Source organism: Pogoniulus pusillus, chromosome 22 (genome assembly GCF_015220805.1).
Source record: "Pogoniulus pusillus isolate bPogPus1 chromosome 22, bPogPus1.pri, whole genome shotgun sequence".
In the NCBI taxonomy this organism is placed as follows: Eukaryota; Metazoa; Chordata; class Aves; order Piciformes; family Lybiidae; genus Pogoniulus; species Pogoniulus pusillus.
In genome coordinates, this window is record NC_087285.1 from 19,626,670 (window position 1) to 19,640,298 (window position 13,629).

The 13,629-nt window shown below is 50.4% G+C and overlaps 1 protein-coding gene across 2 annotated transcripts in view; it reads left to right on the forward strand.

Moving 5' to 3' along the window:
* MGAT4B (alpha-1,3-mannosyl-glycoprotein 4-beta-N-acetylglucosaminyltransferase B) overlaps nt 1-13,629 on the forward strand; it is a 58,129-nt gene that overhangs the window by 28,038 nt on the left and 16,462 nt on the right. The gene's annotated exons all lie outside the window — the stretch shown is intronic.

Below are 13,629 nucleotides of genomic sequence, written 5' to 3' on the forward strand. Positions count from 1 at the left end.
AAGCATAAATACCACGGTCTTGTGGTCCCAGACACAGAGGAGCACACCTATTTTTGGAGGTGGCAAGCAGCATTCTGTAAGGCTGGATGCATTGTGTGGAAGCCATCAGGTCAAGGTACCATTGCAAGAAAGCCAAAGCTCTGGGGATGTGGTTTCAGAAGCCATTTGTGCTGCTCTCTGTTTGGGCTGTTGTCCCAAAGGGCATCCTAGTCCCCATGTGCTTCCTTTGCAGCACCAGCTCGGTGGTAGCTGGCCCAAAATTAAGCCTACAACAGGGAGGTTTTATTTTCCAGCTGGATCAGCCTATGGCTGTGGTGGGCCACGGGGCAGCATGGGTGTTGGTGCTGCCCAAAAAAGGGCACAGTGGCAGGGAGCATGCTGCACTTTTTGGCACAGCTGGCTTCAGATTAGCAACAGTCACTTGTGACACCCTGCCCGGAGCTGGGTGAGTAGGAGATGCCAGAAACGTTTCACAACAGCAGCTTGTTGAGAGGCTTTCAGGCATCATTTAATAATCAACCAAAGGTCTTAGCAATAGGACACCCTTGCAGTCAGCATCCTCCTCCTCCCCCAGCTGTCTATTTTCTACCCTTGAAATGTCCTGCAACCCCCACCTTGTGCTGTGGCATCGCATCTGTGGTGCCTCTCAGCAGAGACAGGCTGCTGGAATATTGCTGCTGCTGCTGCTGGCACAGGGCTGGCAGCTGAGCTGCTGTCGGGTGTGGGACTAAGGCCCCCCCATCTCTGGGTTAGTCCCTGTGGTTTTGAATAGAGAACAGTTTACACTGCTGCAGGTTGCTGTTGCTGGCAAGTGGGAAACTCCATCTTGCTTGTGCTTCCAGCGAGGTGTTCTCTGCAGGGGCACAAACCGAGGACTTGTCTCTTTTATTGCAGCCTAAAGCAGGCCGGTGTGGTTTGGTGGGAGGGAGTGTTGGCACTAGCTGATAACCCTCTCTCCTGTGTTCTTGGCTGCTGAATGAGAAAAGGGAGAAGTGGGTCTTCCTACTCCTTTGAGTAGTATGGGGTTTTTTTTTCTCCCCAGGAATTATCCCAGCCTATAAAACGAAACAAGAGCCCTCAGATAGCATCAACCCTTATGGCTGGTCTAAGAGTGCTCTTTAATGGCAATGTCTTGTTTTTCTCTGGAGAGAAGGAAATGTACCCCATTAAGTGCTCATGTTACCAGCCCTGCACCCTGGGGGATGAATGTTTCAAATATTAATGCTGAGTAATTTTTAAAAGGCTCTGGATGCGTTTTAGTTTAAGCATTCTGCAAACGATTGAAGGCTTCTAAACAGAAATGCGATTCAGAGCAGCTCACCCCACCGGCAGTGGGTGGTGATGCTCAGATCCGCCTCTCCCCAGCAGCAGAGCTGTAAGGTTCGGTGAGGCTTTGGGACAATAGGGAAGGTGTCTTCGGCTGGCTGCTGCGGATCTGCAGGTAGCCAGGATGCACAATTTACATAGCTAGTGGGGCAGAGGGAAGGCTCTAAATATCCTTTCACTCCAGCACAGTCACATGCATTGCAAATGAGTTACTCTTGTGGAAAAGAAGGCAAACCTGACTTGCACTCAAGTTCCCAGCTATTAACATCAGCAGAGCCAGGGACTCCAGCCAGAACTTCTGTGATTTCCTTGATATCCCTCTGACTTAGTACATCACTCAAACTTTTCCATATGTGTTTTCTGATTTATACTTCATTTTGCTGTTGTAAATGTCTCTCCTAGCCTCAGCCATGCCAAAAGCTGCATATGTTATTGATTAAACAGATTCCCCCTGTTCCAGGCTCTCGGCTCTTCTGAGCCTGGTGGTAACTTTAGCGGCACAGGGAAGCGCCAGGGTCGATCCCTCCAAGGAGGTGCAGAAGCAGAACATCCCAGCACTTACTGCTGATGATCCATAAGTTGTCCATCAACTTGTAAAGTGGAATTGCTTCCTCCACCTGCCACTGCTGCCACTGATTGTCTCCTTGTGTTCAGCTTTGGTGAGGCCACACCTTGAGTATTGTGTTCGGTGTTAGGCACTGCAACACAGGAGAGATGTGGAGGTGCTGGAGCAGGTCCAGAGGACAGCAACAAAGCTGGGGAAGGGCCTGGAGAATAAATCTTATGAGGAGCAACTGAGGGAGCTGGGGATGGTTAGTGTGAGGAAGAGGATGCTGAGGGGAGACCTCATTGCTGTCTACAACTACCTGAAGGGACATTGTGGAGAGGCTGCTGCTGGGCTCTGCTCACAGGGAACTGGAGACAGAACAAGGGGGAATGGCCTCAAGCTGAGACTGGGGAAGTTTAGGTTGGACATTAGGAAGAAGTTACTCATGGAGAGAGTGGTCAGGGACTGGAATGAGCTGCCCAGGGAAGTGGTGGAGTCACCCAGCCTGGCTGTGTTTCAGGGTGGTTTGGATGTGGTGCTCAGGGCTATGGTTTAAGGTGAATCTTATAGAGCAGGGTTCTAGGTTGGCCTTGGTGATCCTGAGGGGCTTTGCCAACCTGCATGCTTCTGTGATCTCTCTCAAGATGGACTGAGCTTGTCCATCAGCTGCAAAGTCCTGGTGTTGTGGGGGGGATGATGGTGATGATGATGTTGGATTTTAGCAATGTTGGGAGGAGGATTAACACAAATTTCATTTCAGCTCCTTCACAGGCAATTAGCGACAGCTGCTGCTAGGAAAGGGCATGATGATTAACACAGTGACCTTTGCAAAGATCAGCTTCCCTTCTTAGGGGGGGTTCCTTTCTGATGGACTTGCAAGCCATTAGCTCTAGGCACTGTGTGGGCTGCGTGGGTGCCTTGGGGCTTGGTGGGAGAAGGTCTCTGTTTCATTATTAACGTAATTAGGTTGTGATAAAAGGGGATTTCCTGTTAGCTGTGAGGCATTAGCTTTGCTTCATGATTTTCTCCTTTAAAGCTCCAGAGCTGGGTCCTGCCAGCACCCATGGGGCTGTGCTCCTGCTTGCTCCAGCTGTTTCTTCAGGGTTGTTCTGGTTCGTGAGCTTTTACTCACTAGTTTTGGTACTCAGTGACAGAACAAGGCAAAAGAGAAAGAACTCCAGTCTGGAGGTTTGCAGGTGGTGAGAACCAAGCAAATCCAACTTGGGTTTTTATTGCATGTGAGGGTTTGCCATCAGCATGAAGCTGACAGCCACAGGTGACAAGTAAAACACAGCATGGCATGGCCAGTGCCAGGAGTGATGTGTTGGACCTCGGCACGATGCAGATGCTGCTGCTGCTGCCAGTTCCTGCCAGTGCATTTTCAACACAGGAGCCCAACACACTTCCTGCTGTGAGTCTGCTCCCTCTGCCTTTAGTTGCATCCAAGGGCATTTTCCCTGTCCATGCCATGGAAGGGATGTTGCATTAGGCAACTGCATCTTCTTTTTGACCACAGAGAGGTTGGCTCAGTCAGGTCTGACCATGTGTGCAAGCTCCCAGTCTTTCCACCCCTCACCCAGGTTTGCCTGTGTGATGTCCTCACTTAATAATCCTGTAGAGCTGCAATTATGGCAAGATTTAATGACCCATGATTTCTGCAATGCTGTATGTTGTTCACTTTCAGCAGGTTTTTATTCCCCAATCACATACAGAGTATTAAAAAACACACTAAGAACAAAGCCTTTGCTTTCCATTTGAGAGGAAAATGCTTGGAAAGCTATGTTCCTGCTGCACAGGTAAAGAATTAGATTGCTAATGAATTAGTTTCACTTTGAAGAAGAAAGCTGCAGTGGTCCTCATCAGGTTATGAGGAGAGACACTGAAATTTGGAATCTTTCTCCCAGGAAACAGGGTAAAAGAGGACTGCCCCTCTGGATGAGGCTTGGAACTGCTGGCAGGGCAGTAACTTAGAATCATAGAATCAGTCAGGGTTGGAAGGGACCACAACAATCAGCCAGTGCCAACCCCCCTGCCATGCCCATGGACACCCTACCCTAGAGCAGGCTGCACACAGCCTCAGCCAGCCTGGCCTGAAACACCTCCAGCCATGGGGCCTCAACCATCTCCCTGGGCAACCCATTCCAGCCTCTCACCACTCTCATAGTGAAGAACTTCCTCCTCACCTCCACTCTGGATCTCCCCACCCCCAGCTCTGCTCCATTCCCCCAAGTCCTGTCACTCCCTGACAGCCTAAAATGTCCCTCCCCAGCTTTTTTGTAGCCCCCTTCAGATCCTGGCAGGCCACAAGAAGGTCACCTGGGAGCCTCCTCTGCTCCAGCCTGCACAGCCCCAACTCTTTCAGTCTGTGCTCACAGCAGAGCTGCTGCAGCCTCTGAGCATCCTCCTGGCCCTGCTCTGGACACACTCCAGCATCTCCACATCCCTCTTGGAATGGAGGCTCCAGCACTGGATGCAGTACTCCAGGTGGGGTCTCAGCAGAGCAGAGAGGGAGAATCCCCTCCCTGGCCCTGCTGGCCACAGTTCTCCTGCTGCAGCCCAGACTCTGCTTGGCTTTCTGGGCTGCAAGTGCACACTGCTGGCTCCTGCTGAGCTTCTCCTCCACCAGCACCCCCAAGTCCCTCTGCTCAGGGCTGCTCTCCAGGCACTCACTGCCCAGCCTGGATTTGTGCTTGGGATTGCCCCGACCCAGCTGCAGGACCTTGCACTTGGTCTTGTTGAACCTCATGAGGTTGGCTTGTGCACACCTCTGCAGCCTGTCCAGGTCCCTCTGGATGGATCCCTGCCCTCCAGCCTGTCTGCTGCACCACACAGCTTGGTTCATCAGCAAACCTGCTGAGGCTGCACTCAGTGCCCCTGTCCATGTCATTTACCCCACCTTGGTCTCAGCACCATCTCGTGGTGCCTCTCTGCCTGCTGCAGCTCCCAGCCCTTTGATGACCTTTTTAATTCCTCATTTCAGTGTTTCTCTGTGGCCACGAGTCCAGAGCAATAATAGACTTTGTGCAACACATTTCCTTGTATCAGTTTCAAATTAATACTTGCACTGAATGGTGAGTTCCTGCTGTATTTTGGGACAAGGTGAATGGAAGCCTGTGATATATTTTCATTGCATCACTCTGGTTTACCTGCTTTTCATCATGAGCCCTATTATTATGCCCCATCTTAAGATGGATAATCTCATTATTGTTTTTTCTTCTTCCCTCACAGAGCAGGGTTTTTATCCCAGGCCTTTGATCACTCTCATCACCTTCTTCTGAAGCCTCTTTTAAGTCTGTAATAATACTCTTTTTTTTTTTCCTTAGGTGAGGTGAAAACTATTCTGGGATTAGGCAGCATCATTTTAACAATGTTATAATCTTCACACTATTATTTCCTCTCCTCTTCATTAAGCAAACTAACATATTGTTTGCCTCCCCCTCCATCCCCCTGGTTGTTTTGCTTTCACTGGATTGCTGCTGCCTGCACAGCAGCCTCAAGACACTCTGATGCTCTTGGAGTCCTTCCTAGTTAGTATAGTTACTTAAGAACCAGGTGGAAAATACATTGATTCCCCCTGATTAATTTACATCTCTCGGGTTTGGTGTTAATTTGACATTCTCTAGCCTCTTTCTCCTGGTCATTTGCCTCTTTTCTGGCTTTGACAAACTTCTCTCTCTGTCAGCTCTCTATGTGGCTACTTCACAAACCCATCTCCTTCTCCAGCTCCTCACTAAATCTGTTAGTGGCTTTAATACCAGCCCCTACGGCTTCCTCTGCATGGTTAACCTTTAGCTGTGATGAAAATTCACTCTTTAATTTCATCTGCCTTCCCCTCCTTAGCTGTTTCCCAGCAAAATGAGTTGCCAGCTGATTTCTGCCTCTTGTTAAATCCCTTGAAACTAGCCGATCAGCCCCTGGGGAAACTCAGAAGGACTGGTTCCTCCTGCAGAAGCTGATGGTGGTTTATACCTGCTGGGGATTTCCATCCTCGCCAGTGCTTTTGTTTGCGCAGACCCTGGGGACTGGCAGTGATCTCAGAGCTCTTTGTACGGTTCAATGCGATTCACCCAGGGAGCTGCGCTGCAGAAAGGGATCCCAAACCTGCTCTGCAAGCACCTGAGAGCAGTCTGATAGTTTCTGCTGCCTTCCTCTGCTCTGATCCAAGCCATTTTAGGCATAGGTGATGAGCATCGCCGCTTGCTTTCCTAATTTCTCAGGTTCTGTATCCTCGCTTTGGAGCCTGCATCCCTCCTGCAGCTCCCTGGGGGGCATTTTGGGTCCGGGTGCAGGCACTCCTGCAATTTGCTCTCCTTTTTGAAAGAGGATTCATAATGTTCACCATCCATGTCGAGGCTCACCCTCCTCAGGATGGGCAATCTACTCAGCCCCATCCTTGGAAACTTACTGCTTAGGACTTGAAAAGTTAAAACCAAACACAAACAAACCCCCAGCAAGCAAACCCAACCCCCCCCCCCCAAACTCTTCTGTTCTCGTTGAGGGATCTATGTGGATGTCTGAGCTGGATCTCAACTGCAAACAGTTGCTGCTGCTTTGGGATGATAAGGTGCAGGGATATGTATTTTCCTCTCTCCTCCTAAGATGTGGTGAAACATTAAGCTCCAGCATGGAGATGTGCAACAGGAATATGATTAAAACCTACTGCTGCAAAAGGCAGAGTGGTGACTTCAGGGTACCTCTGTTCCCTGGGTAGAGCCTCGTCGAGGAGATGCATTGCATTTCTGTTTCATTGCACGGAGCTGTGGAAGGCTGCAGTGCTGGTAAATACACCACAGGCTCTTATTAAATGGCTATATTGAAAACACACACACACAACCCCCCCCAGACTGCAGCCAGTGGAAGGCAGTGGCTTGCTCTGAGGATCATTTTTTCAGAGATGACTTCTAATAAGCCTCTTCTGCCAGCTGCTGTGTTGGTGCAGCCTGACAGTGCTGGGGTGGGATGCTCCAACCCAGTAGCTGACTCAGGTGCAACCACTGCCAGCATCTTTTACTGGGTATGGAGGTTGGCTGCTGCATTTTGTAACCTGTCAAAGACCCTGGTGCTGCAGAATGGTGCTGCCTGCTCTCAGGGTGGTGCTTTAGTGGGTCCAGAGGAGGGCAACAAAGCTGGGGAAGGGCCTGGAGAATAAATCTTATGAGGAGCGACTGAGCTGGAGATGGTTAGGGTGAGGAAGAGGATGCTGAGGGGAGACCTCATTGCTGTCTACAACTACATGAAGGGACATTGTGCAGAGGCTGCTGCTGGGCTCTTCTCACAGGGAACTAGAGATAGAACAAGGGGGAATGGCTTCAAGCTGAGACTGGGGAAGTTTAGATTGGACATTAGGACTGTATCCCCTTGTTCTGTTGCTGGGTGCCTGGCAGCAGAGCCCAACCCTACCTGGCTACAGCCTCCCTTCAGGTAGTTGAAGACAGCAATGAGCTCTGCCCTGAGCCTCCTCTTCTGCAGGCTGCACACCCCCAGCTCCCTCAGCCTCTCCTCACAGGGCTGTGCTCCAGGCCCCTCACCAGCTTTGGTGCCCTCCTGTGGACATGTTCCAGTACCTCAACATCTCTCTTGAATTGAGGAGCCCAGAACTGGACACAGCACTCAAAGTGTAGATCTTTAGATTTGAAGGAAGAAGCCAGCTGGATCTCCATCCTGCTTGGCAATAGCAGTGACTTTTGGGGTGTGTTTTGAATGCTGAAGTATCCTCCCTTTTTCTTTCTGCTGCTTAAGACAATGTTTTATTCCATGTACCCCAGCAAAGTTGCTTCCCTGGGACTTTTGGGGGAGACTACTTTGGAGGGGTTTATTTTTGGTCTCTTCCTTCTGCAGCCAAATAAGCTAAGGGCAGTACAGTACTGTCAATGTCCTTTCCTCTGTACCTGTGCAAAGTGTCTGACATCTCTGGGCTGTCACATTTCCACGTGAAGCAGGACTAAGCCTTTGGACATCTCAGGAGCTGGCTTTAATTCACTGATGGGATGTGGTAACTCCTTATATCCATTTCAATAGTCTGGTGAAATTCTGTTAGCACAGTACCTAATGAATGCTGTGATTCAATCAGGGCAAATCTAGAGCGTAATGCGTGGAGTGATACCAACATTATATAAATCATTAAACATCAAAACTAAATCCCTAATCACCATCTAGCTCCAGGGGTGCCTGCAAACGCCCGGGGACAAAGCCAGGCGTGGGCGGCGCGGGCGCCTGCCTGGGATGGGGACAGTGGCGAGCTGGGGTGGGATGGCTCAGCAGCTTGGCTCCCCGTGCTTCACCGGCTGTGGTTTTGGATAGCAGATGCTGTAGCCTGAGGAAGGGCTTGTTGGTGTGCTCTGGAGGCCCCCCTAGGCCCTTGCCAAGTCCTAGAGGGGGAATGGTTATTAATTAAAAGGGTGTTTTAAATCAGCTGAAGGAGCATAGTCGGTGCAGAGAAGTTTTGTGGAGACAAGGGAGTTTCTGCTCCAGCTCCATTTGTGCTGTGAACTGGGGACTGTGCTTGACTTCAGTTGGCTTGGCCCTGGGAACTCCTGCGGCAGACAGGTTAAAAGGTGCAGTTGTGCTCTTGAAGCCAAGATTTTTGTCAAGATAAACAGTTGGGAGGTCTGGGAGTTGTTTTGAGTTTGGATACAAAGTCTCTTGAAAGTCTCCCTAATGAGAAGCAAATCCAGCTAGCAAAGTCTTTGCAGTGGCTGTTGAAAAGATTGAATTGGAGAGAAATCTTTGGCTTTGGCCACCGCTCCGCTCTGCTGGGAGAGGTTATCTGCAGAGAACAAAACCAAAAGTAATTGGTCCTGAAATATGGACGTGTTTAAAATGCACCAGAGGCTCCCTGGGAGGCTGGAGTGTGATTTGAAAGACTAATGCAGGATACAGAGCAATAGCATCCCTGACTCTGGACCTAGAGCTAGCTATATGGATGACCATGTCAGATTGCAAGGTGGGGGTTTTATCAGCACTGATCTGATTTTGTGCCCATCTGCTGGTTCGGGATCAGATTAGGCATTTTGCTTTCACTCAGAAACTGGAAATGGATAAACAGAGTGGACACAGATGTTCCAGCCCTCACCTCTCCTAGCAAACGTAGTTTGCACTTAATGGTCGCTTAAGAATGAAGCCACAGAATGCTCCATCACTGAGAAATGCTTTTTATTAAAAGGAGGCTGTCTTGGATGAAAGAAAAACACAACCCTTTGGGAAGCTGCAGGTCAGCTCTGCAGAGCCCATGTCAGACTCCTAGGGAGCAGCCTGTGAGCCCCACCAGTGTGTGCTCGTCCGCTCTGCACCACTGCTTCCCAGCCGCTGGGAGCGGAGCCCGATCAAGCCGTGCCTGCCTGCTGCTTCCCCGGCAGTTCACAGGGTCACTCAGCAAGCCCAGCACAGGCATCTCATCTGCAGACCCCAGATGAAAAAAAGGAAGCCTGGCAGCTGTGGCTGGGCACTGCTGGGGCAGCAGAAGGGAGCAGAGAGGGGAGATGTTGGTCAGTGAGTGATGCTCAGCCAGATGCTTCCTAGAGCCACTGTCCTTCTGCCACAGGCTGCTTCATCCCCCAGGGAGGCATCCCCAGATCTGAGAACTGCTGCGGTGAGCTGAGGGATGGACAGATGGCAGCCAGTGCTCAGCTGTGCCCAGCGCCGCTGTCCCTGGCCTGCAGAGAGGCAGCTTGTGGGAAAGCGCTGGATGCAGACACGGAGCTGTGCAGCCAGCCTGTTGTAGAGACCACTGAGGGCAAATAGCAGACCTGGCAGGTGAGGAGTGGAGTGCTGGGCACACACAACCTGTGCTGCAAGGACTGCGGGTCTGAGAGGTTTTTGGTCTCCCACGTCTGCCCCGCAGACCATCAACCTGGCACTGAGTTTCTTTCATTATTAACCCAGTGTATTTAAGTCCAAAGCAAAGTGCTGCCTCTCAAGAAAAAGTAAGCTGAGTCTGTTTTTCTTTAATATGGTTATAGCTAGGAGGTTTTGTCCTGCAGTGCTTGGAGATGTTTTAAAAGCTCTGCTGTCTTCTGCTGGGAGGCAACACAATAAAGATGTAGATGGGGAGTGCTGCTGCTTGCAAAGGTAAGTAAAGGGTCTGTGCTGAACTGATACTAGCTGAAGAATTTGTTCAGCCTAATTAGCAACAAATCAGTTTTGTGTAGAGATGGGAGCCAGTTTCTTCCTCCCCTCCTCCCCCACCTTATCCTCCACTGCCCTTAGTGGCTTTGTGGAGCCTTCCCTGGCTGGGCAGCAGAGAGTTTTGTGAGGAGGTGTGGTGGTTTGGGTGTTCCCCACCCCTCCTTCCCTCCACTTTGGAAGTCACCCAGACTAGACTCAGCCGGCCCTGGAAACTGAATGAAGCTTATATTTACAGCTTAGGACAGTATACAAGCAGATAGTTGCAGTGTGTACAGTTAAATACAGAAATATACAACGTAAAAGGTAATACAGAAACACAACTCCCCTCCCAGAAACTTGAGTCCCCAGGAGGGGCTCTCAACTGCCCCTTCACCTTCCCCCTACCCCTCTCAACCTTACCCCAGTCCCAGGGAAGAGTGGAGGTTCAGCCAGGGGCTTAGGAAGCAAAGTGGATTAGTCAAAGAGGCTAGAGAGAGATGCAGCTCAGCCAGTTCCCCAGCAGAAGTAGCAGAACTCCCCTATCTACGTTTGGATTTTTGGTTTTATGTATCTCAGCAAGCCTGTGAGTGAGGTAGGCATCAGCCTTGTTTTCCTTCCACAGCCTATAATCTCCTTCTTCTCACCCAAACATTCTAGCTAGGCTCAAACTAGCACAGGAGGACAGCTCTGCACCCACGTGCCAGTGCAGAGCAGCAAGTGCAAAGTGGCATTAGTGGAGATCCATGGCAAACTGTACTCCAGTCCTGGGTTTTGCCTGGGACCCTCCCAGCTGTCACTGGAACTGGTCACAATCGATCAGCTTTGAAGTTTCATGAAACTTTAATTAAGGGATGGAAAGCCTACGAGGACAACAAGAGCACTGGAAACAAACACAATTTCACTTCCAACCATTAGCCAGGAAAGCAGCAAATGGTTGACTGCACATCACCGTTGCAGCCTAATGAAAAGTACAGCTCTTGGCTTTGGTGGGCAGGTCATTAGTGACTGAATAATCAGTGACATTTCCCTTCTCAATCTGCACAAACGAAGTGCAGTGCCCTGGAAAAAGCCATTAAGTGTAAAGCCTGCCTTTACTCTGCTCCAGGTATTGCAGCACAAGATCTAATGGCAGCCTTCAGCTGTGAGTTGGCTTTGAGAGCAGCCATGGGATCGTAAGCCCCTGCTATGCCCAGAGCCAAATGCTCCCAGCCTTGCACAAGCACCTTCCTGCCATCGTGTTGTGCAAAGACAGAAAGTGAGGTTGGTTCCTTGCTGGTGTTCACAGATGTAGCCAGGAAAAGGTACAAGTAGGAAAGCCTATAATCTGGAGCCCTGGGAACTTGAAAGGTGTATTCTCAGGTCAGACATACACCAGCAGGCAGAGGTCTAGCTCACCGTGGAGGCAATTTAAAGCCTGCTGAGGCTGCAGCTGGAATATTGTGCCCAGTACTGGGCCCCTCAGTTAGAGAAGGACCTCAGGGAACTGCTTGGAAGAGTCCAGCACAGAGCCACAAAGTTGCTGAAGAGAGTAGAACATCTTCCTTAGGAGGAGAGGCTGAGGGACTGGCACTCTTTAGCTTGGAGAGGAGACTGAGAGGTGACCTCAGCCATGTCTGTAAACATGTGCAGGGTGAGTGCCAGGAGGCTGGAGCCAGGCTCTGCTGAGTGATGCCCAGCGACAGGACAAGGGGCAGTGGTGGAAGCTGAGGCATAGGAAGTTTCATGGAAACACAAGAAGGATTTTTGTCCCTGTGAGAGTGTCAGAACACTGGAACAGGCTGCCCAGGGGGCTTGTGCACTCTCCCTCTCTGGACATATCCAAGCCCCACCTGGACACGTTCCTGTGTGACCCGGTATCGGTGACTGTGCAGTGGCAAGGACTGGATCTTTTCAGGTCACTTTCAGTCCCTAATGTTCTGAGGTGCTGTGAACTCGAGTGAGTTCCCGTGGCAGGTCCCACAGCTGGGGGCCAGCCTGGCTCTCTGCAAGTGCTCAGGCGCTCTCTGGATGGCAGAGCCAGCGGCACCCCCCGGGAAGGAGGAAGGACTGCTCTGGCTTCTGCCTGTCCCTCAGCTGCGTTGTTAGACGGACAGAGGCATCAAATGGGTGCCTCCCTCTGCTCCCTCCCCCTGGGCTAGTGCCTTTGAAAACAACGCTGGAAGGTTAACAGCAGCCAGACTGCCTTGGGAGAGGCCTCGTGTTGAAGCAGTGAATCTCAGAGAAGGTTTGGGGGGGAGAGGTCCCACGGGGAAAACTTTTCCTAGGCAAAGGCACCACTGGGAGGTGGACTGGGAAACACTGTTGTCTTGGAAACTCTGTGCCTTGGAACTGGATATGTCTGATCTTTGTAGTTCTTTTTCCTTATGGACCCCAAAATAGAAGTTATGGATGCAGTCAGTGTCTCTTTTTCCATTGACTGATGTATATTTAGCCCACTGCAGGTTTTTTGGTCATTAGCTTTCCTGGCTGTGTTTAGACTCTAAGTGTCTACTGCTCTGTAGCTCTACCTTGTTTGGGTGTATTCCTGTGAGCCTCACTGAAAACACATGAGTGACCACAGAGAAAAGTGTATTTTTATAGTACATTATCATATATTTTATAATGAGTGCTTTTCATTCATTATGAAGTCAAAAAAAAAGGGCCCAGGAATGTTCATTAATGGCTAACTGATTCCACTCCCAGCTGTTGTACAGTTAGTTCTGGCTGAAGGCTCTTGATGGTTTTATTGCTTCAAAAGGAGATGTTGATAAGATGTTGTTTCAAAATAAAATGCTCTAATACCCTATATATAACTATATATATATATATGAAAAAAAGAAGTATGTATTCTTTTATTTACTTATTTATTACACTTATGATGCAGCCTTCAGTGGTGTGTCCAAACACTTGGATTTATATAAGCATCCAGGCAGCTCCTGCCATTTGATGTTCTTTATCCTGCTGTGTTTCAGCCAGGTTAGATTCCCCAAATCCCTTTTGATTCCTGGCATTTGAGACTCTCTTCCAATGCTGGAGGAGATGCTGTCCCCACCCTTATCTCACTGCATCCCCCTTGCCAGCATCTAAGTTTCCATCAGTCGGGGGTCAGCCAAAAGATGCTTTGCACCACGGCGATGTCCAACCTAGCACCCAGCCCCATCCAGTCAACCAGACCATGGCACTAAGTGCCCCAGCCAGGCTTTGCTTCAACACCTCCAGGGGCAGTGACTCCACCACCTCCCTGGGCAGCCCATTCCAATGCCAATCACTCTCTCTGCCAACAACTTCCTCCTAACATCCAGCCTAGACCTCCCCTGGCACAACTTGAGACTGTGTCTCCTTGTTCTGTTGCTGCTTGCCTGGCAGCAGAGCCCAACCCCCACCTGGCTACAGCCTCCCTTCAGGTAGTTGCAGACAGCAATGAGCTCTGCCCTGAGCCTCCTCTTCTGCAGGCTGCACACCCCCAGCTCCCTCAGCCTCTCCTCACAGGGCTGTGCTCCAGGCCCCTCACCAGCTTTGGTGCCCTCCTGTGAACATGTTCCAGCACCTCAACATCTCTCTTGAATTGAGGAGCCCAGAACTGGGCACAGCACTCAAGGTGTGGCCTGAGCAGTGCTGAGCACAGGGGCAGAATAACCTCCCTTGTCCTGCTGGTCACACTGCTCCTGAGCCAG